Here is a 27,879-nt window from a genome sequence, read left to right as displayed (position 1 = left end):
GCCTCCGATTTGGAGGCCGGGGTCACTCAGCTTTCGATTTGGCGCGCCGGCCCTTAAAGACTCATTTCGGTGCGCCGGCCCTTTAAGAATCACTGTGGCACGTCGGCCCTTTAAGAGCCAGGGTGGCTCACTGGGTTTCTAAATCCACTTTGTCGCACATTCTATCTCAGGGGCATGTGTCATGTGATGAAGCTAGATTTGCATTTGTGCTGTGGGTTTCACTTTAAGAGCTGATATTATGTGGCAGAATCTCTGTCCTTGGGATGTCATGTGACGTTCGTAGGCGTTGGCATAGTAACTGGGTCTGCCTGCGCATATCAATGAGCTCAACTGCCATTTCAATCGCCTCAGGGCACGTTTTGCCATTACCCATTGAAAAGCATTGGAGCCAGTGCATTCCAATGACGGGAAAAAAAATTTTCAAACGCAAATTGCGCAAAAACTACAAATCCGATCGACACGAAAAATACTTAGCACACCTCTCGTGGACGCTGGCTTCGAAACAACACCTCAACGGCGTCTGTGCGTGTAGCGGTTCGGGCTGTATTAATTGCGGAAATCAACTTAATAATAATAATAAGAAGAAGAAGAATAAGTTAGCAGCGTTCGGATTACAATATAGTGTTTTTTTCAAACCACTATAACTAGATGTGTATTTCCTGAAGGAAGTACAGATAGTGGTTTGAAATGGTGCCCGGGCTGCCCCTTTAAGAGAGACTTGCCTGCTGCCCCTGCAAGACTTTCAACTCAGGATCCGTTTTAACTGTGGGGGCCACTCGGGGGCCGATTTGGTGGGCAGGGCCAGAGAGAGAGAGAAAGAACAGAGACCGAAAGATTCTATAAAGATACTATAGCAGCCCAGCTCCCATTGTAGTGCCCACCTGAGCCTCCTGGTGCAAGACTTTCAACTCAGGATACGATTTAACTGTGGGTGCCTCTCAGGGGCCACTTTAGCCTCATGGTCTGATTTTGTGGGTGGGGCCCCTCAGGGCCTGATTTTGTGGGTAGGGCCCCTCAGGGTCCGATTTTGTGGTTGGGTCCCCTCAGGGTCCGATTTTGTGGTTGGGTCCCCTCAGGGTCCGATTTTGTGGCCGGGGCCCCTCTGGGTCCGATTTTGTGGCAGGGGCCCCTCTGGGTCCGATTTTGTGGGTGGGGCCCCTCTGGGTCCAATTTGGTGGGCGGGACCACTCTGGGTCCAATTTGGTGGGCGGGGCCTCTCAGGGTCCGATTTTGTGGTTGGGTCCCCTCAGGGTCCGATTTTGTGGTTGGGTCCCCTCAGGGTCCGATTTTGTGGCCGCGGCCCCTCAGGGTCTGATTTTGTGGCAGGGGCCCCTCTGGGTCTGATTTTGTGGGTGGAGCCCCTCTGGGTCCAATTTGGTGGGCGAGACCACTCTGGGTCCAATTTGGTGGGCAGGACCACTCTGGGTCCGATTTGGTGGGCGGGGCCTCTCAGGGTCCGATATGGTGGGTGGGGCCCCACAGGGTCCGATTTGGTGGGCGGGGCCACTCTGGGTAAGATTTGGAGGCTGGGGTCGCTCAGCCTCCAATTTGGAGGCCGGGGTCGTTGAGCTTCCGATTTGGAGGCTGAGGTCAAAGAGCCTCTGATTTGGAGGCCGGGGTCGATGAACTTCCGATTTGGAGGCCGGGGTCGATGAGCCTCCGATTTGGAGGCCGGGGTGGCTCAGCCTCCGATTTGGAGGCCGGGGTGGCTCAGCCTCCGATTTGGAGGCCGGGGTGGCTCAGCCTCCGATTTGGAGGCCGGGGTGGATCAGCCTCCGATTTGGAGGCCGGGGTGGCTCAGCCTCCAATTTGGAGGCCGGGGTCGATCAGCCTCCTATTTGGAGGCCAGGGTGGCTCAGCCTCCTATTTGGAGGCCGGGGTGGCTCAGCCTCCGATTTGGAGGCCGGGGTGGCTCAGCCTCCGATTTGGAGGCCGGGGTGGCTCAGCCTCCTATTTGGAGGCCGGGGTGGCTCAGCCTCCGAATTGGAGGCCGAGGTCAAAGAGCCTCTGATTTGGAGGCCGGGGTCGATGAACTTCCGATTTGGAGGCCGGGGTCGATGAACTTCCGATTTGGAGGCTGGGGTGGCTCAGCCTCCGATTTGGAGGCCGGAGTGGCTCAGCCTCTGATTTGGAGGCCGGGGTGGCTCAGCCTCCGATTTGGAGGCCGGGGTGGCTCAGCCTCCGATTTGGAGGCCGAGGTGGTTCAGTCAGCCTCCGATTTGGAGGCCGGGGTGGCTCAGCCTCCGATTTGGAGGCCGGGGTGGCTCAGCCTCCGATTTGGAGGCCGGGGTGGCTCAGCCTCCGATTTGGAGGCCGGGGTGGCTCAGCCTCCGATTTGGAGGCCGGGGTGGCTCAGCCTCCTATTTGGAGGCCGGGGTGGCTCAGCCTCCGATTTGGAGGCCGAGGTCAAAGAGCCTCTGATTTGGAGGCCGGGGTCGATGAACTTCCGATTTGGAGGCCGGGGTGGCTCAGCCTCCGATTTGGAGGCCGGGGTGGCTCAGCCTCCGATTTGGAGGCCGGGGTGGCTCTGCCTCCGATTTGGAGGCCGGGGTGGATCAGCCTCCGATTTGGAGGCCGGGGTGGCTCAGCCTCCGATTTGGAGGCCGGGGTGGATCAGCCTCCGATTTGGAGGCCGGGGTGGCTCAGCCTCCTATTTGGAGGCCGGGGTGGCTCAGCCTCCGATTTGGAGGCCGGGGTGGCTTAGCCTCCGATTTGGAGGCCGGGGTGGCTCAGCCTCTGATTTGGAGGCCTGGGTCGATCAGCCTCCGATTTGGAGGCCGGGGTGGATCAGGCTCTGATTTGGAGGCCGGGGTGGATCAGCCTCCGATTTGGAGGCCGGGGTGGCTCATTGTCCGATTTGGAGGCCGGGGTGGCTCAGTCTCCGATTTGGTGTGTCGGCCCTTTAAGACTCATTTGGGTGCGCTGGCCCTTTAACAATCACTTTGGCGCGTTGGCCCTTTAAGAGCTAGTTTGGCTGACTGGGCTTCTTTTAAATCCACTTTGGCGCACACATTCTCTCTCAGGGGCATGTGTCATGTGATGAAGCTAGATTTGCATTTGTGCTGTGGGTTTCGCTTTAAGAGCTGATATTATGTGGCAGAGGCTCTGTGCTGGGGTTCAAGTGAAGTTTGTAGGCGTTGGCATAGTAACTGGGTCTGCCTGCGCATATCAATGAGCTCAACTGTCATTTCAATCGCCTCAGGGCACGTTTTGCCATTTCCTATTGAAAAGCATTGGAGACAGTGCATTCCAATGACGGGAAAAAAAATTTCAAACGCAAATTGCGCAAAAACTACAAATCCGATCGACACGAAAAATACTTAGCACACCTCTCATGGACGCTGGCTTCGAAACGACACCTCAACGGAGTCTGTGCGTGTAGCGGTTCGGGCCGCATTAATTGCGGAAATCAACTTAATAATAATAAGAAGAAGAAGTTAGCAGCGTTCGGATTACAATATAGTGGTTTTTTCAAACCACTATAATTACAATATAGTGGTTTTTTCAAACCACTATAACTAGATGTGTATTTCCTGAAGGAAGTACAGATAGTGGTTTGAAATGGTGCCTGGGCTGCCCCTTTAAGAGAGACTTGCCTGCTACCCCTGCAAGACTTTCAACTCAAGATCTCTTTTAACTGTGGGTGCCTCTCAGGGGCCACTTTGGCCTCAGAGTCTGATTTGGTGGGTGGGGCCCCTCAGGATCCGATTCGGTGGCCTGGGGTCCTCAGGACTTGAATTGGTGGCCGGGATCCCTCAGGGTCCGATTTTGTGGGTGTGGCCCCTCAGGGTCCGATTTTGTGGGTGTGTCCCCTCAGGGTCCGATTTTGTGGGTGGGGCCCCTCAGGGTCCAATTTTGTAGGTGGGGCCCCTCAGGGTCCGATTTTGTGGGTGGAGCCCCTCAGGGTCCAATTTTGTGGGTAGGGCCCCTCAGGGTCCAATTTTGTGGGCGGGTCCACTCTTGGTCCAATTTGGTGGGCGGGGTCCTTCAGGGTCCGATTGGTAGGCCGGGGCCACTCTGGGTCCAATTTGGTGGGTGGGGCCACTCTGGGTCCAATTTGGTGGGCGGGGCACCTCAGGGTCCGATTTGGTGGGCGGAGCACCTCAGGGTCTGATTTGGTGGGCGGGGCCCTTCAGGGTCCGATTTGGACGCTGGGGTGGCTCAGCCTCCGATTTGGAGCCTGGGGTCACTCAGCTTTCGATTTAGCACGCTGGCCCTTTAAGAATCACTTTGGCACGTCAGCCCTTTAAGAGCCAGTTTGGCGCACTGGGCTTCTAAATCCACTGTGGCGCACATTCTCAGGGGCATGCATCATGTGATGAAGCTATATTTGCATTTGTGCTGTGGGTTTCGCTTTAAGTGCAGAAAATGTCTGCCAGAAACTGTGTCCTGGAAAGGTCATGTGACGTTCGTAGGCGTTGGCATAGTAACTGGGTGTGCTTGCGCATATCAATGAGCATAACTGCCATTTCAATCGCCTCAGGGCATGTTTTGTCTGTGGCAACATTTCCCCATTGAATTGCATTGAGGAAAATGTTTTTTCAAACGCAAATTGCGCAAAAACTACAAATCCGATCGACACGAAAATTACTTAGCACACCTCTCATGGACGCTGGCTTCGAAACGACACGTCAACGGAGTCTGTGCGTGTAGCGATTTGGACCGCATTAATTGAGGAAATGAACTGAATAATAAGAATAAGTTAGCAGCGTTCGGATTACAACATTAATACTAGATGTGTATTTCCTGAAGGAAGTACAGATAGTGGTTTGAAATGGTGCCCGGGCTGCCCCTTTAAGAGAGACTTGCCTGCTGCCCCTGCAAGACTTTCAACTCAGGATACGATTTAACTGTGGGTGCCTCTCAGGGGCCACTTTGGCCTCATGGTCTGATTTTGTGGGTGGGGCCCCTCAGGGCCTGATTTTGTGGGTGGGGCCCCTCAGGGTCCGATTTTGTGGTTGGGTCCCCTCAGGGTCCGATTTTGTGGTTGGGTCCCCTCAGGGTCCGATTTTGTGGCCGCGGCCCCTCAGGGTCCGATTTTGTGGCCGGGGCCCCCCTGGGTCTGATTTTGTGGGCGGAGGCCCTCTGGGTCCAATTTGGTGGGCGGGACCACTCTGGGTCCAATTTGGTGGGCGGGACCACTCTGGGTCCAATTTGGTGGGCGGGGCCTCTTAGGGTCTGATTTGGTGGGCGGGGCCCCACAGGGTCCGATTTGGTGGGCGGGGCCACTCTGGGTAAGATTTGGAGGCTGGGGTCGCTCAGCCTCCAATTTGGAGGCCGGGGTCATTGAGCTTCCGATTTGGAGGCAGAGGTCAAAGAGCCTCTGATTTGGAGGCCGGGGTCGATGAACTTCCGATTTGGAGGTCGGGGTCGATGAGCCTCCGATTTGGAGGCCGGAGTGGCTCAGCCTCCGATTTGGAGGCCGGGGTGGCTCAGCCTCCGATTTGGAGGCCGGGGTGGATCAGCCTCCGATTTGGAGGCCGGGGTCGATCAGCCTCCGATTTGGAGGCCAGGGTGGCTCAGCCTCCTATTTGGAGGCCGGGGTGGCTCAGCCTCCGATTTGGAGGCCGGGGTCGATCAGCCTTCTATTTGGAGGCTGGAGTCGATCAGCCTCCGATTTGGAGGCCGGGGTCGATCAGCCTCCGATTTGGAGGCCGGGGTGGCTCAGCCTCCGATTTGGAGGCCAGGGTGGCTCAGCCTCCTATTTGGAGGCCGGGGTGGCTCAGCCTCCGATTTGGAGGCCGGGGTGGCTCAGCCTCCGATTTGGAGGCCTGGGTCGATCAGCCTCCGATTTGGAGGCCGGGGTGGATCAGCCTCCGATTTGGAGGCCGGGGTGGATCAGCCTCCAATTTGGAGGCCGGGGTGGCTCAGCCTCCGATTTGGAGGCCGGGGTGGCTCAGCCTCCGATTTGGAGGCCGGGGTGGCTCAGCCTCCGATTTGGAGGCCGGGGTGGCTCAGCCTCCGATTTGGAGGCCGGGGTGGATCAGCCTCTGATTTGGAGGCCGGGGTGGATCAGGCTCTGATTTGGAGGCCGGGGTGGCTCATTGTCCGATTTGGAGGCCGGGGTGGCTCATTGTCCGATTTGGAGGCCGGGGTGGCTCAGCCTCCGATTTGGAGGCCGGGGTGGCTCAGTCTCCGATTTGGTGTGTCGGCCCTTTAAGACTCATTTGGGTGCGCTGGCCCTTTAACAATCACTTTGGCGCGTTGGCCCTTTAAGAGCTAATTTGGCTCACTGGGCTTCTTTTAAATCCACTTTGGCGCACACATTCTCTCTCAGGGGCATGTGTCATGTGATGAAGCTAGATTTGCATTTGTGCTGTGGGTTTCGCTTTAAGAGCTGATATTATGTGGCAGAGGCTCTGTGCTGGGGTTCAAGTGAAGTTCGTAGGCGTTGGCATAGTAACTGGGTCTGCCTGCGCATATCAATGAGCTCAACTGTCATTTCAATCGCCTCAGGGCACGTTTTGCCATTTCCTATTGAAAAGCATTGGAGACAGTGCATTCCAATGACGGGAAAAAAAATTTTCAAACGCAAATTGCGCAAAAACTACAAATCCGAACGACACAAAAAATACTTAGCACACCTCTCATGGACGCTGGCTTCGAAACGACACCTCAACGGAGTCTGTGCGTGTAGCGGTTCGGGCCGCATTAATTGCGGAAATCAACTTAATAAGAAGAAGAAGAATAAGTTAGCAGCGTTCGGATTACAATATAGTGGTTTTTTCAAAGACTTGCAGAGACTTGCCTGCTGCCCCTGCACGACTTTCAACTCAGTATCCGTTTTACCTGTGGGTGCCTCTCAGGGGCCACTTTGGCCTGTGGGGCCCCTCAGGGTCTGATTTGGTGGGTGGGGCCCCTCAGGATCCGATTCAGCCCATCCTCAGGGCTTGAATTGGTGGGCCGATTTGGTGGGCGAGGCCCCTCAGGGTCCGGTTTGGTGGGCACGGCCCCTCAGGGTCTGATTTGGCGGGTGGGACCCCTCTGGGTCCGATTTGGTGGGCGGGGCCCCTCAGAGTTCGATTTGGTGGGTGGGGCACCACAGGGTCCGATTTGATGGGCGGGGCACCACAGGGTCTGATTTGGTGGGTGGGGCCCCTCTGGGTCCAATTTGGTGGGCGGGGCCCCTCTGGGTCTATATTTGGTGGGCGGGGCCCCTCTGGGTCCGATTTTCTGGCCGAGGCCTCTCAGGGTCCGATTTTGTTGGGGCCCCTTAGGGTCTGATTTTGTGGCAGGTGCCCCTCAGAGTCCGATTTTGTGGGTGGGACTCCTTAGGGTCTGATTTGGTGGGCGGGACCACTCTGGGTCCGATTTGGTGGGTGGGGCCCCTCAGGGTCCGATTTGGTGGGAGGGGCCCCTCAGGGTCCGATTTGGTGGGCGGGGGCCCTCAGGGTCTGATTTGGTGGGCGGGGGCCCTCAGGGTCCGATTTGGTGGGCGGGGCCCCTCAGGGTCCGATTTGGTGGGCGGGGGCCCTCAGGGTCTGATTTGGTGGGCGGGGGCCCTCGGTCCGATTTGGTGGGTGGGGCCCCTCGGGGTCCGATTTGGTGGGCGGGGCCCTTCAGGGTCTGATTTGGTGGGCGGGGCCCCTCAGGTTCTGATTTGGTGGGCGGGGCCACTCTGGGTCCGATTTGGTGGGCGGGGCCACTCTGGGTCTGATTTGGTGGGCGGGGCCACACTGGGTCCGATCTGGTGGGCGGGGCACTTCAGAGTCCAATTTGGAGGGCGGGGACACTGAGTCTGATTTTGTGGGTTGGGCCCCTCAGGGTCCGATTTTGTGGCCGGGGCCCCTCAGGGTCTGATTTTGTGTCCGGGGCCCCTCAGGGTCCGATTTTGTGGCCGGTGCCTCTCAGGGTCCAATTTTGTGGTTGGGGCCCCTCAGGGTCCGATTTTGTGGGTTGGGCCCCTCAGGGTCCGATTTTGTGGCCGGGGCCCCTCAGGGTCCGATTTTGTGGTTGGGGCCCCTCAGGATCCGATTTTTTGGCCGGTGCCCCTCAGGGTCCGAATTTGTGGCCGGGGCCCCTCAGGTCCAATTTTGTGGGTGGGGCCCCTCAGGGTCCAGTTTTTTGGCCGGGGCCCCTCAGGGTCCAATTTTGTGGGTGGGGCCCCTCAGGGTCCATTTTTGTGGGTGGGGCCCCTCAGGGTCCGATTTTGTGGCCGGGGCCACTCAGTGTCCAATTTGGTGGGCGGGGCCACTAAGGGACCAATTTGGTGGGCGGGGCCACTCAGGGTCCGATTTGGTGAGTGGGGCCCCTTAGAGTTCAATTTGGTCAGCGGGGCCCCTCAGGGTCCGATTTTGTGGGTGGGGCCCCTCAGGGTCCGATTTTCGGTTGGGTCCTTTCAGAATCCGATTTAGTAGGCGGGGCCCCTCGGGTTCTGAATTGGTGGGCGGAGCCCCTCAGGGTCCGATTTGGTGGGCGGGGCCCTATAGGGTCTGATTTGGTGGGCGGGGCCCCTCAGGGTCCGATTTGGTGGGCGGGGCCCCTCAGGGTCCGATTTGGTGGGCCGGGCCACTCTGGGTCCGATTTTGGGGCGGGGCACTTCAGAGTCCAATTTGGAGGGTGGGGACACTGAGTCTGATTTTCTGGGTTGGGCCCCTCAGGGTCCGATTTTGTGGCCGGGGCCCCTCAGGGTCTGATTTTGTGTCCGGGGCCCCTCAGGGTCCGATTTTGTGGCCGGTGCCTCTCAGGGTCCGATTTTGTGGTTGGGGCCCCTCAGGGTCCGATTTTGTGGGTTGGGCCCCTCAGGGTCCGATTTTGTGGCCGGGGCCCCTCAGGGTCCGATTTTGTGGTTGGGGCCCCTCAGGATCCGATTTTGTGGCCGGAGCCCCCCAGGGTCCGAATTTGTGGCCGAGGCCCCTCAGGTCCAATTTTGTGGGTGGGGCCCATCAGGGTCCAGTTTTTTGGCCGGGGCCCCTCAGGGTCCAATTTTGTGGGTGGGGCCCCTCAGGGTCCAATTTTGTGGGTGGGGCCCCTTAGGGTTCGATTTTGTGGTTGGGGCCCCTCAGGGTTCGATTTTGTGGTTGGGGCCCCTCAGGATCCAATTTTGTGACCGGGGCCCTCAGGGTCTGATTTTGTGGGTGGGGCCCCTCAGGGTCCGATATTGTGGTTGGGGCCCCTCAGGATCCGATTTTGTGGGTGGGGCCCCTCAGGGTTCAATTTTGTAGGCGGGGCCCCTCAGGGTCCGATTTTGTGGCCGGGGCCCCTCAGGGTCCGATTTTGTGGGTGGAGCCCCTCAGGGTCCGATGTTGTGGCCGGGGCCCCTCAGGGTCTGATTTTGTGGCCGGATCCCCTCAGGGTCCGATTTTGTGGCCGGGGCCCCTCAGGGTCCGATTTTGTGGGTGGGGCCCCTCAGGGTCCAATTTGGTGGGTGGGGCCACTCTGGGTCTGATTTGGTGGGCGGGGCCACTCTGGGTCTGATTTGGTGGGCGGGGCCATTCTGGGTCCAATTTGGATGCCAGGGTGGCTCAGCCTCCTTTTTGTAGGCCAGGGTCTATCAGCCTCCGATTTGGAGCCTTGGGTCACTCAGCTTTCGATTTGGCGCGCCGGCCCTTTAAGACTCATTTTGGTGCGCCGGCTCTTTAAGAATCACTTTGGTGCGTCGGCCCTTTAAGAGCCAGGGTGGCTCACTGGGCTTCTAAATCCACTTTGGCGCACATTCTCTCTCAGGGGCATACGTCATGTGATGAAGCTAGATTTGCATTTGTGCTGTGGGTTTTGCTTTAAGAGCAGATATTATATGGCAGAAGCTCTGTCTTGGAGAGGTCATGTGACGTTCGTAGGCGTTGGCATAGTAACTGGGTCTGCCTGCGCATATCAATGAGCTTAACTGGCATTTCAATCGCCTCAGGGCATGTTTTGTCTATAGCAAAATTTCCCCATTCAAATGCATTGGAGACAGTGCATTCCAATGACGGGAAAAAAAATTTTCGAACGCAAATTGCGCAAAAACTACAAATCCGATCGACACGAAAAATACTTAGCACACCTCTCATGGACGCTGGCTTCGAAACGACACCTCAACGGAGTCTGTGCGTGTAGCGGTTCGGGCCGCATTAATTGCGGAAATCAACTGAATAATAAGAAGAAGAATAAGTTAGCAGCGTTAGGATTACAATATAGTGGTTTTTTCAAACCACTATAACTAGATGTGTATTTCCTGAAGGAAGTACAGATAGTGGTTTGAAATGGTGCCCGGGCTGCCCCTTTAAGAGAGACTTGCCTGCTGCCCCTGCTAGACTTTCAAGTCAGGATACGATTTAACTGTGGGTGCCTCTCAGGGGCCACTTTGGCCTCAGGGTCTGATTTTGTGGGTGGGGCCCCTCAGGGCCTGATTTTGTGGGTGGGGCCCCTCAAGGTCCGATTTTGTGGGTGGGGCCCCTCAGGGTCCGATTTTGTGGCCGGGGCCCCTCAGGGTCCGATTTGTTGGCCGGGGCCCCTCAGGGTCTGATTTGGTGGGTGGGGCCCCTCAAGGTCCGATTTTGTGGCTGGGGCCCCTCAGGGTCCGATTTTGTGGCCGGGGCCACTCAGGATCCGATTTTTGTGGCCGGAACCCCTCAGGGTCCAATTTTGTGGGTGGGGCCCCTCAGGGTCCGATTTTGTGGCCGGGGCCCGTCAGGGTCCGATTTTGTGGGTGGGGCCTCTCAGGGTCCGATTTGGTGGGCGGGGCCCCTCAGGGTCCAATTTGGTGGGCAGGGCCCCTAAGGGTCCGATTTTGTGGGCTGGGCCCCTCAGGGTCCGATTTTGTGGCCGGGGCCCCTCAGGGTCCGATTTTGTGTCAGGGGCCCCTCAGGGTCCGATTTTGTGGTTGGGTCCCCTCAGGGTCCGATTTTGTGGTTGGGGCCCCTCTGGGTCCAATTTTGTGGGTGGGGCCCCTCTGGGTCCAATTTGGTGGGCGGGACCTCTCTGGGTCCAATTTGGTGGGCAGGGCCTCTCAGGGTCCGATTTTGTGGTTGGGTCCCCTCAGGGTCCGATTTTGAGGTTGGGGCCCCTCAGTGTCCGATTTTGTGGCCGGGGCCTATCGGGGTCCAATTTTGTAACCGGGGCCCATCAGGGTCCGATTTTGTGTCCGCGGACCCTAAGGGTCTGATTTTGTGGCAGGGGCCCCTCTGGGTCTGATTTTGTGGGCGGAGCCCCACTGGGTCCAATTTGGTGGGCGGGACCACTCTGGGTCCAATTTGGTGGGCGGGACCACTCTGGGTCCAATTTGGTGGGCTGGACCACTCTTGGTCCAATTTGGTGGGCTGGACCACTCTGGGTCCAATTTGGTGGGCGGGGCCTCTCAGGGTCCGATTTGGTGGGCGGGGCCCCACAGGGTCCGATTTGGTGGGCGGGGCCCCTCAGGGACCGATTTGGTGGGCAGGGCCTCTCTGGGTCTGATTTGGTGGGTGGGGCCACTCTGGGTAAGATTTGGAGGCTGGGGTCGCTCAGCCTCCAATTTGGAGGCCGGGGTCGTTGAGCTTCCGATTTGGAGGCCGAGGTCAAAGAGCCTCCGATTTGGAGGCAGGGGTCGATGAGCTTCCGATTTGGAGGCCGGGGTCGATGAGCTTCCGATTTGGAGGCCGGGGTCGATGAGCTTCCGATTTGGAGGCCGGGGTCGATGAGCCTCCGATTTGGAGGCCGGGGTGGCTCAGCCTCCGATTTGGAGGCCGGGGTGGCTCAGCCTTCGATTTGGAGGCCGGGGTGGCTCAGCCTCCGATTTGGAGGCCGGGGTGGCTCAGCCTCCGATTTGGAGGCCGGGGTGGCTCAGCCTCCGATTTGGAGGCCGGGGTGGCTCAGCGTCCGATTTGGAGGCCGGGGTGGCTCAGCGTCCGATTTGGAGGCCGGGGTGGCTCAGCCTCCGATTTGGAGGCCGGGGTGGCTCAGTCTCCGATTTGGTGTGTCGGCCCTTTAAGACTCATTTGGGTGCGCTGGCCCTTTAACAATCACTTTGGCGCGTTGGCCCTTTAAGAGCTAGTTTGGCTCACTGGGCTTCTTTTAAATCCACTTTGGCGCACACATTCTCTCTCAGGGGCATGTGTCATGTGATGAAGCTAGATTTGCATTTGTGCTGTGAGTTTCGCTTTAAGAGCTGATATTATGTGGCAGAGGCTCTGTGCTGGGGTTCAAGTGAAGTTCGTAGGCGTTGGCATAGTAACTGGGTCTGCCTGCGCATATCTATGAGCTCAACTGTCATTTCAATCGCCTCAGGGCACGTTTTGCCATTTCCTATTGAAAAGCATTGGAGACAGTGCATTCCAATGACGGGAAAAAAAATTTTCAAACGTAAATTGCGCAAAAACTACAAATCCGATCGACACGAAAAATACTTAGCACACCTCTCATGGACGCTGGCTTTGAAACGACATCTCAACGGAGTCTGTGCGTGTAGCGGTTCGGGCCGCATTAATTGTGGAAATCAACTTAATAATAATAACTAGATGTGTATTTCCTGAAGGAAGTACAGATAGTGGTTTGAAATGGTGCCCGGGCTGCCCCTTTAAGAGAGACTTGCCTGCTGCCCCTGCAAGACTTTCAACTCAGAATCCGTTTTAACTGTGGGTGCCTCTCAGGGGCATCTTTGGCCTCATGGTCCGATTTTGTGGGTGGGGCCCCTCAGGGCCCGATATTGTGGGTGGGGCCCCTCAGGGTCTGATTTGGTAGGTGGGGCCCCTCGGGGTCCGATTTGGTGGGTGGGGCCACTCTGGGTCCGATTTGGTGGGTGTGGCCACTAAGGGTCCGATTTGGTGAGCAGGGCCCCTCAGGGTCCGATTTGGTGAGCGGGGCCCCTCAGGGTCCGATTTAGTGGGCGGGGTCACTCTGGGTCCGATTTGGTGGGCGGTGCTCCTCTGGGTCCGATTTGGTGGGCGGGGCCCTTCAGGGTCCGATTTGGTGGGCTGTGCCACTTTGGGTCCGTTTTGGTGGGTGGGGCCACTCAGGGTCTGATTTTTTTAGCGGGGCCACGCTGGGTCCGATTTGGAGGCCAGGGTGGATCAGCCTCCGATTTGGAGGTCGGGGTGGCTCAGCCTCCAATTTGGAGCCTGGGGTCACTCAGCTTTCGATTTGGCGCGCCGGCCCTTTAAGACTCAATTCAGTGAGCTGGCCCTTTAAGAATCACTTTGGCGCGTCGGCCCTTTAAGAGCCAGTTTGGCTCACTGGGCTTCTAAATCCACTTTGGCGCACATTCTCTCTCAGTGGCATGCGTTATGTGATGAAGCTAGATTTGCATTTATGCTGTTGGTTTCGCTTTAAGAGCTGAAATTATCTGCCAGAAACGCTGTCCTAGAGAGGTCATGTGAAGTTCGTAGGCGTTGGCATAGTAACTGGATGAGCGTATCAATGAGCTTAACTGCCACCTCACGACTGTCCCATGTTTTCCCTATGGCAACATTTTCCCATTGAAATGCATTGAGGAAAATGTTTTTTCAAACGCAAATTGCGCAAAAACTCCAAATCCGATCTACATGAAAAATACTTAGCACACCACTCGTGGACGCTGGCTTCGAAGCAAGGCCTCAACGGAGTCTGTGCGTGTAGCGGTTCAGGCCGCATTAATTGCGGAAATCAACTGAATAGTAATAATAATACTAGATGTGTATTTCCTGAAGGAAGTACAGATAGTGGTTTGAAATGGTGCCCGGGCTGCCCCTTTAAGAGAGACTTGCCTGCTGTCACTGCAAGACTTTCAACTCAGGATCTGTTTTAACTGTGAGTGCCTCTCAGGGGCCACTTTGGCCTCAGTGTCTGATTTGGTGGGTGGGGCCCCTAAGGATCCGATTCAGTGGCCTGGGCTCCTCTTGGCTTGAATTCGTGGCCAGGATCCCTCAGGGTCTGATTTGGTGGGTGTGGCCCCTCAGGGTCTGATTTTGTGGGTGGGGCCCCTCAGGGTCCGATTTTGTGGGTGGGGCCCCTCAAAGCTGATTTTGTGGGTGGGGCCCCTCACGTCCGATTTTGTGGCCGGGGCCCCTAAGGGTCTGACTTTGTGGGTGGGGCACCTCAGGGTCCGATTTTGTGGCCGGGGCCCCTCAGGGTCCAATTTTGTGGCCGGGCCCCTCAGGGTCCGATTTTGTTGGTGGAGCCCCTCAGGGTACAATTTGGTGGACGGGCCCCTCAGGGTCTCATTTGGTGAGTGGGGCCCCTCAGGGTCCGATTTGGTGGGCCGGGCCCCTCAGGGTCCGATTTGGTGGGGCGGGGTCTCTCAGGGTCCGATTGTGTGGGTGGGGCCCCTCAAGGTCTGATTTGGTGGGGCGGGGCCCCTCAGGGTGCAATTTGGTGGGCGGTGCCACTCAGGGTCCGATTTGGTGGGCGGGGCCCCTCTGGGTCCGATTTGGTGAGCGGGGCCCCTCAGGTCCGATTTGGTGGGCCGGGCCCCTCAGGGTCCGATTTGGTGGGGCGGGGCCTCTCAGGGTCCGATTGTGTGGGTGGGGCCCCTCAAGGTCCGATTTGGTGGGGCGGGGCCCCTCAGGGTGCGATTTGGTGGGCGGTGCCACTCAGGGTCCGATTTGGTGGGCGGGGCCCCTTTGGGTCCGATTTGGTGAGCGGGGACCCTCAGGTCCGATTTGGTGGGCGGGGCCCTTCAGGGTCCGATTTGGTGGGCAGGGCCCCTCAGGGTCTGATTTTGTGGCCGGGGCCCCCCAGGGTCCGATTTTGAGGGTGGGGCCCTTCAGGGTCCGATTTGTTGGGCGGGACCACTCTGGGTCCAATTTGGTGGGCGGGGCCCCTCAGGGTCCGATTTGGTGGGCGGAGCACCTCAGGGTCCGATTTGGTGACCGGAGCCACTCTGGGTCCGATTTGGACGCCAGGGTGGCTCAGCCTCCGATTTGTAGGCCAGGATCGATCATCCTCCGATTTGGAGGCCGGGGCGGCTCAGCCTCCGATTTGGAGCCTGGGGTCACTCAGCTTTCGATTTAGCACGCTGGCCCTTTAAGACTCATTTCGGTGCACCAGCCCCTTAAGAATCACTTTGGCGTGTCGGCCCTTTAAGAGCCAGTTTGGCTTACTGGGCTTCTAAATCCACTTTGGCGCACATTCTCTCTCAGGGGCATGCGTCATGTGATGAAGTTAGATTTGCATTTGTGCTGTAGGTTTTGCTTTAAGAGCAGAAATTATCTGCCAGAAACTGTGTCCTGGAAAGGTCATGTTACGTTCGAAGGCGTTGGCATAGTAACTGGGTGTGCCTGCGCATATCAATGAGCATAACTGCCATTTCAATCGCCTCAGGGCATGTTTTGTCTGTGGCAACATTTCCCCATTGAAATGCGTTGAGGAAAATGTTTTTTCAAATGCAAATTGCACAAAAACTACAAATCCGATCGACACGAAAATTACTTAGCACACCTCTCGTGGACGCTGGCTTCGAAACGACACCTCAACGGAGTCTGTGCGTGTAGCGGTTTGGGCCGCATTAATTGCGGAAATCAACTGAATAATAAGAATAAGTTAGCTGCGTTCGGATTACAACATTAATACTAGATGTGTATTTCCTGAAGGAAGTACAGATAGTGGTTTGAAATGGTGCCCGGGCTGCCCCTTTAAGAGAGACTTGCCTGCTGCCCCTGCAAGACTTTCAACTCAGGATACGATTTAACTGTGGGTGCCTCTCAGGGGCCACTTTGGCCTCATGGTCTGATTTTGTGGGTGGGGCCCCTCAGGGCCTGATTTTGTGGGTGGGGCCCCTCAGGGTCCGATTTTGTGGGTGGGGCCCCTCAGGGTCCGATTTTGTGGTTGGGTCCCCTCAGGGTCCGATTTTGTGGTTGGGTCCCCTCAGGGTCCGATTTTGTGGCCGGGGCCCCTCTGGGTCCGATTTTGTGGCCGGAGCCCCTCTGGGTCCGATTTTGTGGCAGGGGCCCCTCTGGGTCCGAATTTGTGGGTGGGGCCCCTCTGGGTCCGATTTGGTGGGCGGGACCACTCTGGGTCCAATTTGGTGGGCGGGGCCTCTCAGGGTCCGATTTTGTGACTGGGGCCCATCAGGGTCCGATTTTGTGGCCGCGGCCCCTCAGGGTCTGATTTTGTGGCAGGGGCCCCTCTGGGTCCAATTTGGTGGGCGGAGCCCCTCTGGGTCCAATTTGGTGGTCGGGACCACTCTGGGTCCAATTTGGTGGGCGGGACCACTCTGGGTCCGATTTGGTGGGCGGGACCACTCTGGGTCCGATTTGGTGGGCGGGGCCCCACAGGGTCCGATTTGGTGGGCGGGGCCACTCTGGGTAAGATTTGGAGGCTGGGGTCGCTCAGCCTTCAATTTGGAGGCTGGGGTCGTTGAGCTTCCGATTTGGAGGCAGAGGTCAAAGAGCCTCTGATTTGGAGGCCGGGGTCGATGAACTTCCGATTTGGAGGCCGGGGTCGATGAGCCTCCGATTTGGAGGCCGGGGTGGCTCAGCCTCCGATTTGGAGGCCGGGGTGGCTCAGCCTCCGATTTGGAGGCCGGGGTGGCTTAGCCTCCGATTTAGAGGCCGGGGTGGCTCAGCCTCCGATTTGGAGGCCGGGTTGGATCAGCCTCCGATTTGGAGGCCGGGGTGGCTCAGCCTCCGATTTGGAGGCCGGGGTCGATCAGCCTTCTATTTGGAGGCCGGGGTCGATCAGCCTCCGATTTGGAGGCCGGGGTCGATCAGCCTCCGATTTGGAGGCCGGGGTGGATCAGCCTCCGATTTGGAGGCCGGGGTGGCTCAGCCTCCGATTTGGAGGCCGGGGTCGCTCAGCCTCCGATTTGGAGGCCGGGGTCGCTCAGCCTCCGATTTGGAGGCCGGGGTGGCTCAGCCTCCGATTTTGAGGCCGGGGTGGCTCAGCCTCCGATTTTGAGGCCGGGGTGGCTCAGCCTCCGATTTTGAGGCCGGGGTGGATCAGCCTCCGATTTGGAGGCCGGGGTCGATCAGCCTCCGATTTGGAGGCCAGGGTGGTTCAGCCTCCTATTTGGAGGCCGGGGTGGCTCAGCCTCCGATTTGGAGGCCGGGGTTGATCAGCCTTCTATTTGGAGGCCGGGGTAGATCAGCCTCCGATTTGGAGGCCGGGGTCGATCAGCCTCCGATTTGGAGGCCGGGGTGGCTCAGCCTCCGATTTGGAGGCCAGGGTGGCCCAGCCTCCTATTTGGAGGCCGGGGTCGCTCAGCCTCCGAATTGGAGGCCGGGGTCGCTCAGCCTCCAATTTGGAGGCCGGGGTGGCTCAGCCTCCGATTTGGAGGCCTGGGTCGATCAGCCTCCGATTTGGAGGCCGGGGTGGATCAGCCTCCGATTTGGAGGCCTGGGTGGATCAGCCTCCGATTTGGAGGCCGGGGTGGATCAGCCTCCGATTTGGAGGCCGGGGTGGATCAGCCTCCGATTTGGAGGCCGGGGTCGATCAGCCTCCGATTTGGAGGCCAGGGTGGCTCAGCCTCCGATTTAGAGGCCGGGGTGGCTCAGCCTCCGATTTGGAGGCCGGGGTGGCTTAGCCTCCGATTTGGAGGCCGGGGTGGCTCAGCCTCTGATTTGGAGGCCTGGGTCAATCAGCCTCCGATTTGGAGGCCGGGGTGGATCAGGCTCTGATTTGGAGGCTGGGGTGGATCAGCCTCCGATTTGGAGGCCGGGGTGGCTCATTGTCCGATTTGGAGGCCGGGGTGGCTCAGCCTCCGATTTGGAGGCCGGGGTGGCTCAGTCTCCGATTTGGTGTGTCGGCCCTTTAAGACTCATTTGGGTGCGCTGGCCCTTTAACAATCACTTTGGCGCGTTGGCCCTTTAAGAGCTAGTTTGGCTCACTGGGCTTCTTTTAAATCCACTTTGGCACACACATTCTCTCTCAGGGGCATGTGTCATGTGATGAAGCTAGATTTGCATTTGTGCTGTGGGTTTCGCTTTAAGAGCTGATATTATGTGGCAGAGGCTCTGTGCTGGGGTTCAAGTGAAGTTCGTAGGCGTTGGCATAGTAACTGGGTCTGCCTGCGCATATCAATGAGCTCAACTGTCATTTCAATCGCCTCAGGGCACATTTTGCCATTTCCTATTGAAAAGCATTGGAGACAGTGCATTCCAATGACGGGAAAAAAAATTTTCAAACGCAAATTGCGCAAAAACTACAAATCCGATCGACACGAAAAATACTTAGCACACCTCTCATGGACGCTGGCTTCGAAACGACACCTCAACGGAGTCTGTGCGTGTAGCGGTTCGGGCCGCATTACTTGCGGAAATCAACTTAATAATAATAATAAGAAGAAGAATAAGTTAGCAGCGTTCGGATTACAATATAGTGGTTTTTTCAAACCACTATAACTAGATGTGTATTTCCTGAAGGAAGTACAGATAGTGGTTTGAAATGGTGCCCGGGCTGCCCCTTTAAGAGAGACTTGCCTGCTGCCCCTGCAAGACTTTCAACTCAGGATCCGTTTTAACTGTCGGTGCCTCTCCGGGGCCTCTTTGGCCTCAGGGTCCGATTTTGTGGGTGGTGCCCCTCAGGGTCCGATTTTGTGGCCAGGGCCCCTCAGGGTCCGATTTTGCGGTTGGGGCCCCTCAGGGTCCGATTTTGTGGCCGGGGCCCCGCAGGGTCCAATTTGGTGGGCGTGGCCCCTCAGGGTCTGATTTGGTGGGTGGGGCCCCTCAGGGTCCGATTGTGTGTCAGGGGCCCCTCAGGGTCCGATTTTGTGTCAGGGGCCCCTCAGGGTCTGATTTTGTGGTTGGGACCCCTCAGGGTCCGATTTTGTGGTTGGGGCCCCTCAGGGTCTGATTTTGTGGCCGGGGCCCATCAGGATCCGATTTTGTGACTGGGGCCCATCAGGGTCCGATTTTGTAGCCGAGGCCCCCAGGGTCCGATTTTGTTGGGGCCCCTCAGGGTCTGATTTTGTGGCAGGGGCCCCTCAGGGTCCGATTTTGTGGGTGGGGCCCCATAGGGTCTGATTTTGTGGGCGGAGCCCCTCTGGGTCCAATTTGGTGGGTGGGACCACTCTGGGTCCGATTTGGTGGGCGGGACCACTCTGGGTCCAATTTGGTGGGCGGGGCCTCTCAGGGTCCGATTTGGTGAGCGGGGCCACTCTGGGTCCGATTTAGTGGGCGGGGCCCCACAGGGTCCGATTTGGTGGGCGGGGCCCCTCAAGGTCTGATTTTGTGGGTGTGGCCCCTCAGGGTCCGATTTTGTGGGTGGGGCCCCTCAGTGTCCGATTTTGCGGGTGGGGCCCCTCAGGGTCTGATTTTGTGCCCCGAGCCCCACAAGGTCCGATTTTGTGACCGGGGCCCCTCAGGGTCCGATTCTGTTGCCGGGGCCCCTCATGGTCCGATTTTGTGGCCTGGACCCCTCATGGTCAGATTTTGTGATTGGGGCCCCTCAGGGTCCGATTTGGTGCTTGGGGCCCCTCAGGGTCCGATTTGGTGGGCGTGGCCCCTCAGGGTTCGATTTGGTGGGCGGGGCCCCTCAGGATCTGAATTGGTGGGCAGGGCCCCTCTGGGTCTGATTTGGTGGGCAGAGCCCCTCTGGGTCTGATTTGGTGGGCAGGGCCCCTCAGGGTCCGATTTGGTGGGCTGTGCCACTCTGGGTCCAATTTGGAGGCCAGGGCTGCTCAGTCTCCGTTTTGTAGGCCAGGGTCGATCAGCCTCCGATTTGTAGGCCAGGGTCAATCAGCCTCCGATTTAGAGCCTGGGGTCACTCAGCTTTCGATTTGGCGCGCTGGCCCTTTTAAGAATCACTTTGGCGCGTCGGTCGTTTAAGAGCCAGGTTGGCGCACTGGGCTTCTAAATCCACTTTGGCGCATATTCTCTCTCAGGGGCATGCGTCATGTGATGAAGCTAGATTTGCATTTGTGCTCTGGGTTTCGCTTTAAGAGCTGATATTATCTGCCAGAAACTCTGTCCTGGAGGGTCATGAAAAGTTCATAGGCGTTGGCATAGTAACTGCGCATATCAATGAGCTTAACTGCTATTTGAATCGCCTCACGACTGCCCCATGTTTTCCCTATGGCAAAATTTTCCAATTGAAATGCATTGAGACAGTGCATTCCAATGACAGGAAAATGTTTTTTCAAACTCAAATTGCCCAAAAACGATAAATCTGATCGACATGAAAAATACTTAGCACACCTCACGTGAACGCTGGCTTCGAAACGAAACCTCAACGGAGTCTGTGCGTGTAGCGGTTCAGGCCGCATTAATTGCGGAAATCAACTGAATAGTAATAATAATACTAGATGTGTATTTCCTGAAGGAAGTACAGACAGTGGTTTGAAATGGTGCCCGGGCTGCCCCTTTAAGAGAGACTTGCCTGCTGCCCCTGCAAGACTTTCAACTCAGGATCCGTTTTAACTGTTGGTGCCTCTCCGGGGCCACTTTGGCCTCAGGGTCCGATTTTGTGGGTGGTGCCCCTCAGGGTCCGATTTTGTGGCCAGGGCCCCTCAGGGTCCGATTTTGCGGTTGGGGCCCCTCAGGGTCCGATTTTGTGGCCGGGGCCCCGCAGGGTCCAATTTGGTGGGCGTGGCCCCTCAGGGTCTGATTTGGTGGGCGGGGCCCCTCAGGGTCCGATTTTGTGTCAGGGGCCCCTCAGGGTCCGATTTTGTGGTTGGGACCCCTCAGGGTCCGATTTTGTGGTTGGGGCCCCTCAGGGTCCGATTTTGTGGCCGGGGCCCATCAGGATCCGATTTTGTGACTGGGGCCCATCAGGGTCCGATTTTGTAGCCGAGGCCCCCAGGGTCCGATTTTGTTGGGGCCCCTCAGGGTCTGATTTTGTGGCAGGGGCCCCTCAGGGTCCGATTTTGTGGGTGGGGCCCCATAGGGTCTGATTTTGTGGGCGGAGCCCCTCTGGGTCCAATTTGGTGGGTGGGACCACTCTGGGTCCGATTTGGTGGGCGGGACCACTCTGGGTCCAATTTGGTGGGCGGGGCCTCTCAGGGTCCGATTTGGTGAGCGTGGCCACTCTGGGTCCGATTTAGTGGGCGGGGCCCCACAGGGTCCGATTTGGTGGGCGGGGCCCCTCAAGGTCTGATTTTGTGGGTGTGGCCCCTCAGGGTCCGATTTTGTGGGTGAGGCCCCTCAGTGTCCGATTTTGCGGGTGGGGCCCCTCAGGGTCTGATTTTGTGCCCCGAGCCCCACAAGGTCCGATTTTGTGACCGGGGCCCCTCAGGGTCCGATTCTGTTGCCGGGGCCCCTCAGGGTCCGATTTTGTGACCTGGACCCCTCATGGTCAGATTTTGTGGTTGGGGCCCCTCAGGGTCCGATTTGGTGGGCGGGGCCCCTCAGGGTCCGATTTGGTGGGCGTGGCCCCTCAGGGTTCGATTTGGTGGGCGGGGCCCCTCAGGATCTGAATTGGTGGGCAGGGCCCCTCTGGGTCTGATTTGGTGGGCAGAGCCCCTCTGGGTCTGATTTGGTGGGCGGGGCCCCTCAGGGTCTGATTTGGTGGGCGGGGCCCCTCAGGGTCCGATTTGGTGGGCTGTGCCACTCTGGGTCCAATTTGGAGGCCAGGGCAGCTCAGTCTCCGTTTTGTAGGCCAGGGTCGATCAGCCTCCGATTTGTAGGCCAGGGTCAATCAGCCTCCGATTTAGAGCCTGGGGTCACTCAGCTTTCGATTTGGTGCGCTGGCCCTTTTAAGAATCACTTTGGCGCGTCGGTCGTTTAAGAGCCAGGTTGGCGCACTGGGCTTCTAAATCCACTTTGGCGCATATTCTCTCTCAGGGGCATGCGTCATGTGATGAAGCTAGATTTGCATTTGTGCTCTGGGTTTCGCTTTAAGAGCTGATATTATCTGCCAGAAACTCTGTCCTGGAGGGTCATGAAAAGTTCATAGGCGTTGGCATAGTAACTGGGTGTGCCTGCGCATATCAATGAGCTTAATTGCTATTTGAATCGCCTCACGACTGCCCCATGTTTTCCCTATGGCAAAATTTTCCAATTGAAATGCATTGAGACAGTGCATTCCAATGACAGGAAAATGTTTTTTCAAACTCAAATTGCCCAAAAACGATAAATCTGATCGACATGAAAAATACTTAGCACACCTCACGTGAACGCTGGCTTCGAAACGAAACCTCAACGGAGTCTGTGCGTGTAGCGGTTCAGGCCGCATTAATTGCGGAAATCAACTGAATAGTAATAATAATACTAGATGTGTATTTCCTGAAGGAAGTACAGATAGTGGTTTGAAATGGTGCCCGGGCTGCCCCTTTAAGAGAGACTTGCCTGCTGCCCCTGCAAGACTTTCAACTCAGGATCCGTTTTAACTGTGGGTGCCTCTCCGGGGCCACTTTGGCCTCAGGGTCCGATTTTGTGGGTGGGACCCCTCTGGGTCCGATTTTGTGGCCGGGGCACCTCAGGGTCCGATTTTGTGGGTGGTGCCCCTTAGGGTCCGATTTGGTGGACGGGGCCACTCAGGGTCCGATTTGGTGGGCGGGGCCACCCAGGGTCCAATTTGGTGGGTGGGGCCACTCAGGGTCCGATTTAGTGAGTGGGGCCCCTCAGAGTTCAATTTGGTCAGCGGGGCCCCTCAGGGTACGATTTTGTGGGTGGTGCCCCTCAGGGTCCGATTTTGTGGTTGGGGCCACTCTGGGTCTGATTTGGTGGGCGGGGCCACTCTGGGTCCGATTTGGTGGGCGGGGCACTTCAGGGTCCAATTTGGTGGGTGGGGACACTGAATCTGATTTTGTGGGTTGGGCCCCTCAGGGTCCAATTTTGTGGCCGGGGCCCCTCAGGGTCCAATTTTGTGGGTGGGGCCCCTCAGGGTCCAATTTTGTGGGTGGGGCCCCTCAGGTTCCGATTTTGTGGTTGGGGCCCCTCAGGGTTCGATTTTGTGACCTGGACCCCTCATGGTCAGATTTTGTGGTTGGGGCCCCTCAGGGTCCGATTTGGTGGGCGGGGCCCCTCAGGGTCCGATTTGGTGGGCGTGGCCCCTCAGGGTTCGATTTGGTGGGCGGGGCCCCTCAGGATCTGAATTGGTGGGCAGGGCCCCTCTGGGTCTGATTTGGTGGGCAGAGCCCCTCTGGGTCTGATTTGGTGGGCGGGGCCCCTCAGGGTCTGATTTGGTGGGCGGGGCCCCTCAGGGTCCGATTTGGTGGGCTGTGCCACTCTGGGTCCAATTTGGAGGCCAGGGCAGCTCAGTCTCCGTTTTGTAGGCCAGGGTCGATCAGCCTCCGATTTGTAGGCCAGGGTCAATCAGCCTCCGATTTAGAGCCTGGGGTCACTCAGCTTTCGATTTGGTGCGCTGGCCCTTTTAAGAATCACTTTGGCGCGTCGGTCGTTTAAGAGCCAGGTTGGCGCACTGGGCTTCTAAATCCACTTTGGCGCATATTCTCTCTCAGGGGCATGCGTCATGTGATGAAGCTAGATTTGCATTTGTGCTCTGGGTTTCGCTTTAAGAGCTGATATTATCTGCCAGAAACTCTGTCCTGGAGGGTCATGAAAAGTTCATAGGCGTTGGCATAGTAACTGGGTGTGCCTGCGCATATCAATGAGCTTAATTGCTATTTGAATCGCCTCACGACTGCCCCATGTTTTCCCTATGGCAAAATTTTCCAATTGAAATGCATTGAGACAGTGCATTCCAATGACAGGAAAATGTTTTTTCAAACTCAAATTGCCCAAAAACGATAAATCTGATCGACATGAAAAATACTTAGCACACCTCACGTGAACGCTGGCTTCGAAACGAAACCTCAACGGAGTCTGTGCGTGTAGCGGTTCAGGCCGCATTAATTGCGGAAATCAACTGAATAGTAATAATAATACTAGATGTGTATTTCCTGAAGGAAGTACAGACAGTGGTTTGAAATGGTGCCCGGGCTGCCCCTTTAAGAGAGACTTGCCTGCTGCCCCTGCAAGACTTTCAACTCAGGATCCGTTTTAACTGTTGGTGCCTCTCCGGGGCCACTTTGGCCTCAGGGTCCGATTTTGTGGGTGGTGCCCCTCAGGGTCCGATTTTGTGGCCAGGGCCCCTCAGGGTCCGATTTTGCGGTTGGGGCCCCTCAGGGTCCGATTTTGTGGCCGGGGCCCCGCAGGGTCCAATTTGGTGGGCGTGGCCCCTCAGGGTCTGATTTGGTGGGCGGGGCCCCTCAGGGTCCGATTTTGTGTCAGGGGCCCCTCAGGGTCCGATTTTGTGGTTGGGACCCCTCAGGGTCCGATTTTGTGGTTGGGGCCCCTCAGGGTCCGATTTTGTGGCCGGGGCCCATCAGGATCCGATTTTGTGACTGGGGCCCATCAGGGTCCGATTTTGTAGCCGAGGCCCCCAGGGTCCGATTTTGTTGGGGCCCCTCAGGGTCTGATTTTGTGGCAGGGGCCCCTCAGGGTCCGATTTTGTGGGTGGGGCCCCATAGGGTCTGATTTTGTGGGCGGAGCCCCTCTGGGTCCAATTTGGTGGGTGGGACCACTCTGGGTCCGATTTGGTGGGCGGGACCACTCTGGGTCCAATTTGGTGGGCGGGGCCTCTCAGGGTCCGATTTGGTGAGCGTGGCCACTCTGGGTCCGATTTAGTGGGCGGGGCCCCACAGGGTCCGATTTGGTGGGCGGGGCCCCTCAAGGTCTGATTTTGTGGGTGTGGCCCCTCAGGGTCCGATTTTGTGGGTGGGGCCCCTCAGTGTCCGATTTTGCGGGTGGGGCCCCTCAGGGTCTGATTTTGTGCCCCGAGCCCCACAAGGTCCGATTTTGTGACCGGGGCCCCTCAGGGTCCGATTCTGTTGCCGGGGCCCCTCAGGGTCCGATTTTGTGACCTGGACCCCTCATGGTCAGATTTTGTGGTTGGGGCCCCTCAGGGTCCGATTTGGTGGGCGGGGCCCCTCAGGGTCCGATTTGGTGGGCGTGGCCCCTCAGGGTTCGATTTGGTGGGCGGGGCCCCTCAGGATCTGAATTGGTGGGCAGGGCCCCTCTGGGTCTGATTTGGTGGGCAGAGCCCCTCTGGGTCTGATTTGGTGGGCGGGGCCCCTCAGGGTCTGATTTGGTGGGTGGGGCCCCTCAGGGTCCGATTTGGTGGGCTGTGCCACTCTGGGTCCAATTTGGAGGCCAGGGCAGCTCAGTCTCCGTTTTGTAGGCCAGGGTCGATCAGCCTCCGATTTGTAGGCCAGGGTCAATCAGCCTCCGATTTAGAGCCTGGGGTCACTCAGCTTTCGATTTGGTGCGCTGGCCCTTTTAAGAATCACTTTGGCGCGTCGGTCGTTTAAGAGCCAGGTTGGCGCACTGGGCTTCTAAATCCACTTTGGCGCATATTCTCTCTCAGGGGCATGCGTCATGTGATGAAGCTAGATTTGCATTTGTGCTCTGGGTTTCGCTTTAAGAGCTGATATTATCTGCCAGAAACTCTGTCCTGGAGGGTCATGAAAAGTTCATAGGCGTTGGCATAGTAACTGGGTGTGCCTGCGCATATCAATGAGCTTAATTGCTATTTGAATCGCCTCACGACTGCCCCATGTTTTCCCTATGGCAAAATTTTCCAATTGAAATGCATTGAGACAGTGCATTCCAATGACAGGAAAATGTTTTTTCAAACTCAAATTGCCCAAAAACGATAAATCTGATCGACATGAAAAATACTTAGCACACCTCACGTGAACGCTGGCTTCGAAACGAAACCTCAACGGAGTCTGTGCGTGTAGCGGTTCAGGCCGCATTAATTGCGGAAATCAACTGAATAGTAATAATAATACTAGATGTGTATTTCCTGAAGGAAGTACAGATAGTGGTTTGAAATGGTGCCCGGGCTGCCCCTTTAAGAGAGACTTGCCTGCTGCCCCTGCAAGACTTTCAACTCAGGATCCGTTTTAACTGTGGGTGCCTCTCCGGGGCCACTTTGGCCTCAGGGTCCGATTTTGTGGGTGGGACCCCTCAGGGCCCGATTTTGTGGGTGGGGCCCCTCTGGGTCCGATTTTGTGGCCGGGGCACCTCAGGGTCCGATTTTGTGGGTGGTGCCCCTTAGGGTCCGATTTGGTGGACGGGGCCACTCAGGGTCCGATTTGGTGGGCGGGGCCACCCAGGGTCCAATTTGGTGGGTGGGGCCACTCAGGGTCCGATTTAGTGAGTGGGGCCCCTCAGAGTTCAATTTGGTCAGCGGGGCCCCTCAGGGTACGATTTTGTGGGTGGTGCCCCTCAGGGTCCGATTTTGTGGTTGGGGCCACTCTGGGTCTGATTTGGTGGGCGGGGCCACTCTGGGTCCGATTTGGTGGGCGGGGCACTTCAGGGTCCAATTTGGTGGGTGGGGACACTGAATCTGATTTTGTGGGTTGGGCCCCTCAGGGTCCAATTTTGTGGCCGGGGCCCCTCAGGGTCCAATTTTGTGGGTGGGGCCCCTCAGGGTCCAATTTTGTGGGTGGGGCCCCTCAGGTTCCGATTTTGTGGTTGGGGCCCCTCAGGGTTCGATTTTGTGACCTGGACCCCTCATGGTCAGATTTTGTGGTTGGGGCCCCTCAGGGTCCGATTTGGTGGGCGGGGCCCCTCAGGGTCCGATTTGGTGGGCGTGGCCCTTCAGGGTTCGATTTGGTGGGCGGGGCCCCTCAGGATCTGAATTGGTGGGCAGGGCCCCTCTGGGTCTGATTTGGTGGGCAGAGCCCCTCTGGGTCTGATTTGGTGGGCGGGGCCCCTCAGGGTCTGATTTGGTGGGCGGGGCCCCTCAGGGTCCGATTTGGTGGGCTGTGCCACTCTGGGTCCAATTTGGAGGCCAGGGCAGCTCAGTCTCCGTTTTGTAGGCCAGGGTCGATCAGCCTCCGATTTGTAGGCCAGGGTCAATCAGCCTCCGATTTAGAGCCTGGGGTCACTCAGCTTTCGATTTGGTGCGCTGGCCCTTTTAAGAATCACTTTGGCGCGTCGGTCGTTTAAGAGCCAGGTTGGCGCACTGGGCTTCTAAATCCACTTTGGCGCATATTCTCTCTCAGGGGCATGCGTCATGTGATGAAGCTAGATTTGCATTTGTGCTCTGGGTTTCGCTTTAAGAGCTGATATTATCTGCCAGAAACTCTGTCCTGGAGGGTCATGAAAAGTTCATAGGCGTTGGCATAGTAACTGGGTGTGCCTGCGCATATCAATGAGCTTAATTGCTATTTGAATCGCCTCACGACTGCCCCATGTTTTCCCTATGGCAAAATTTTCCAATTGAAATGCATTGAGACAGTGCATTCCAATGACAGGAAAATGTTTTTTCAAACTCAAATTGCCCAAAAACGATAAATCTGATCGACATGAAAAATACTTAGCACACCTCACGTGAACGCTGGCTTCGAAACGAAACCTCAACGGAGTCTGTGCGTGTAGCGGTTCAGGCCGCATTAATTGCGGAAATCAACTGAATAGTAATAATAATACTAGATGTGTATTTCCTGAAGGAAGTACAGATAGTGGTTTGAAATGGTGCCCGGGCTGCCCCTTTAAGAGAGACTTGCCTGCTGCCCCTGCAAGACTTTCAACTCAGGATCCGTTTTAACTGTGGGTGCCTCTCCAAAGCCACTTTGGCCTCAGGGTCCGATTTTGTGGGTGGGACCCCTCAGGGCCCGATTTTGTGGGTGGGGCCCCTCTGGGTCCGATTTTGTGGCCGGGGCACCTCAGGGTCCGATTTTGTGGGTGGTGCCCCTTAGGGTCCGATTTGGTGGACGGGGCCACTCAGGGTCCGATTTGGTGGGCGGGGCCACCCAGGGTCCAATTTGGTGGGTGGGGCCACTCAGGGTCCGATGTAGTGAGTGGGGCCCCTCAGAGTTCAATTTGGTCAGCGGGGCCCCTCAGGGTACGATTTTGTGGGTGGTGCCCCTCAGGGTCCGATTTTGTGGTTGGGGCCACTCTGGGTCTGATTTGGTGGGCGGGGCCACTCTGGGTCCGATTTGGTGGGCGGGGCACTTCAGGGTCCAATTTGGTGGGTGGGGACACTGAATCTGATTTTGTGGGTTGGGCCCCTCAGGGTCCAATTTTGTGACCGGGGCCCCTCAGGGTCCAATTTTGTGGGTGGGGCCCCTCAGGGTCCAATTTTGTGGGTGGGGCCCCTCAGGTTCCGATTTTGTGG

The sequence above is a fragment of the Dendrobates tinctorius genome, unplaced genomic scaffold, assembly GCF_039654945.1.
Source record: "Dendrobates tinctorius isolate UK_male_01 unplaced genomic scaffold, ASM3965494v1 ptg000062l, whole genome shotgun sequence".
In the NCBI taxonomy this organism is placed as follows: Eukaryota; Metazoa; Chordata; class Amphibia; order Anura; family Dendrobatidae; genus Dendrobates; species Dendrobates tinctorius.
This window is presented reverse-complemented; position numbering follows the sequence as displayed.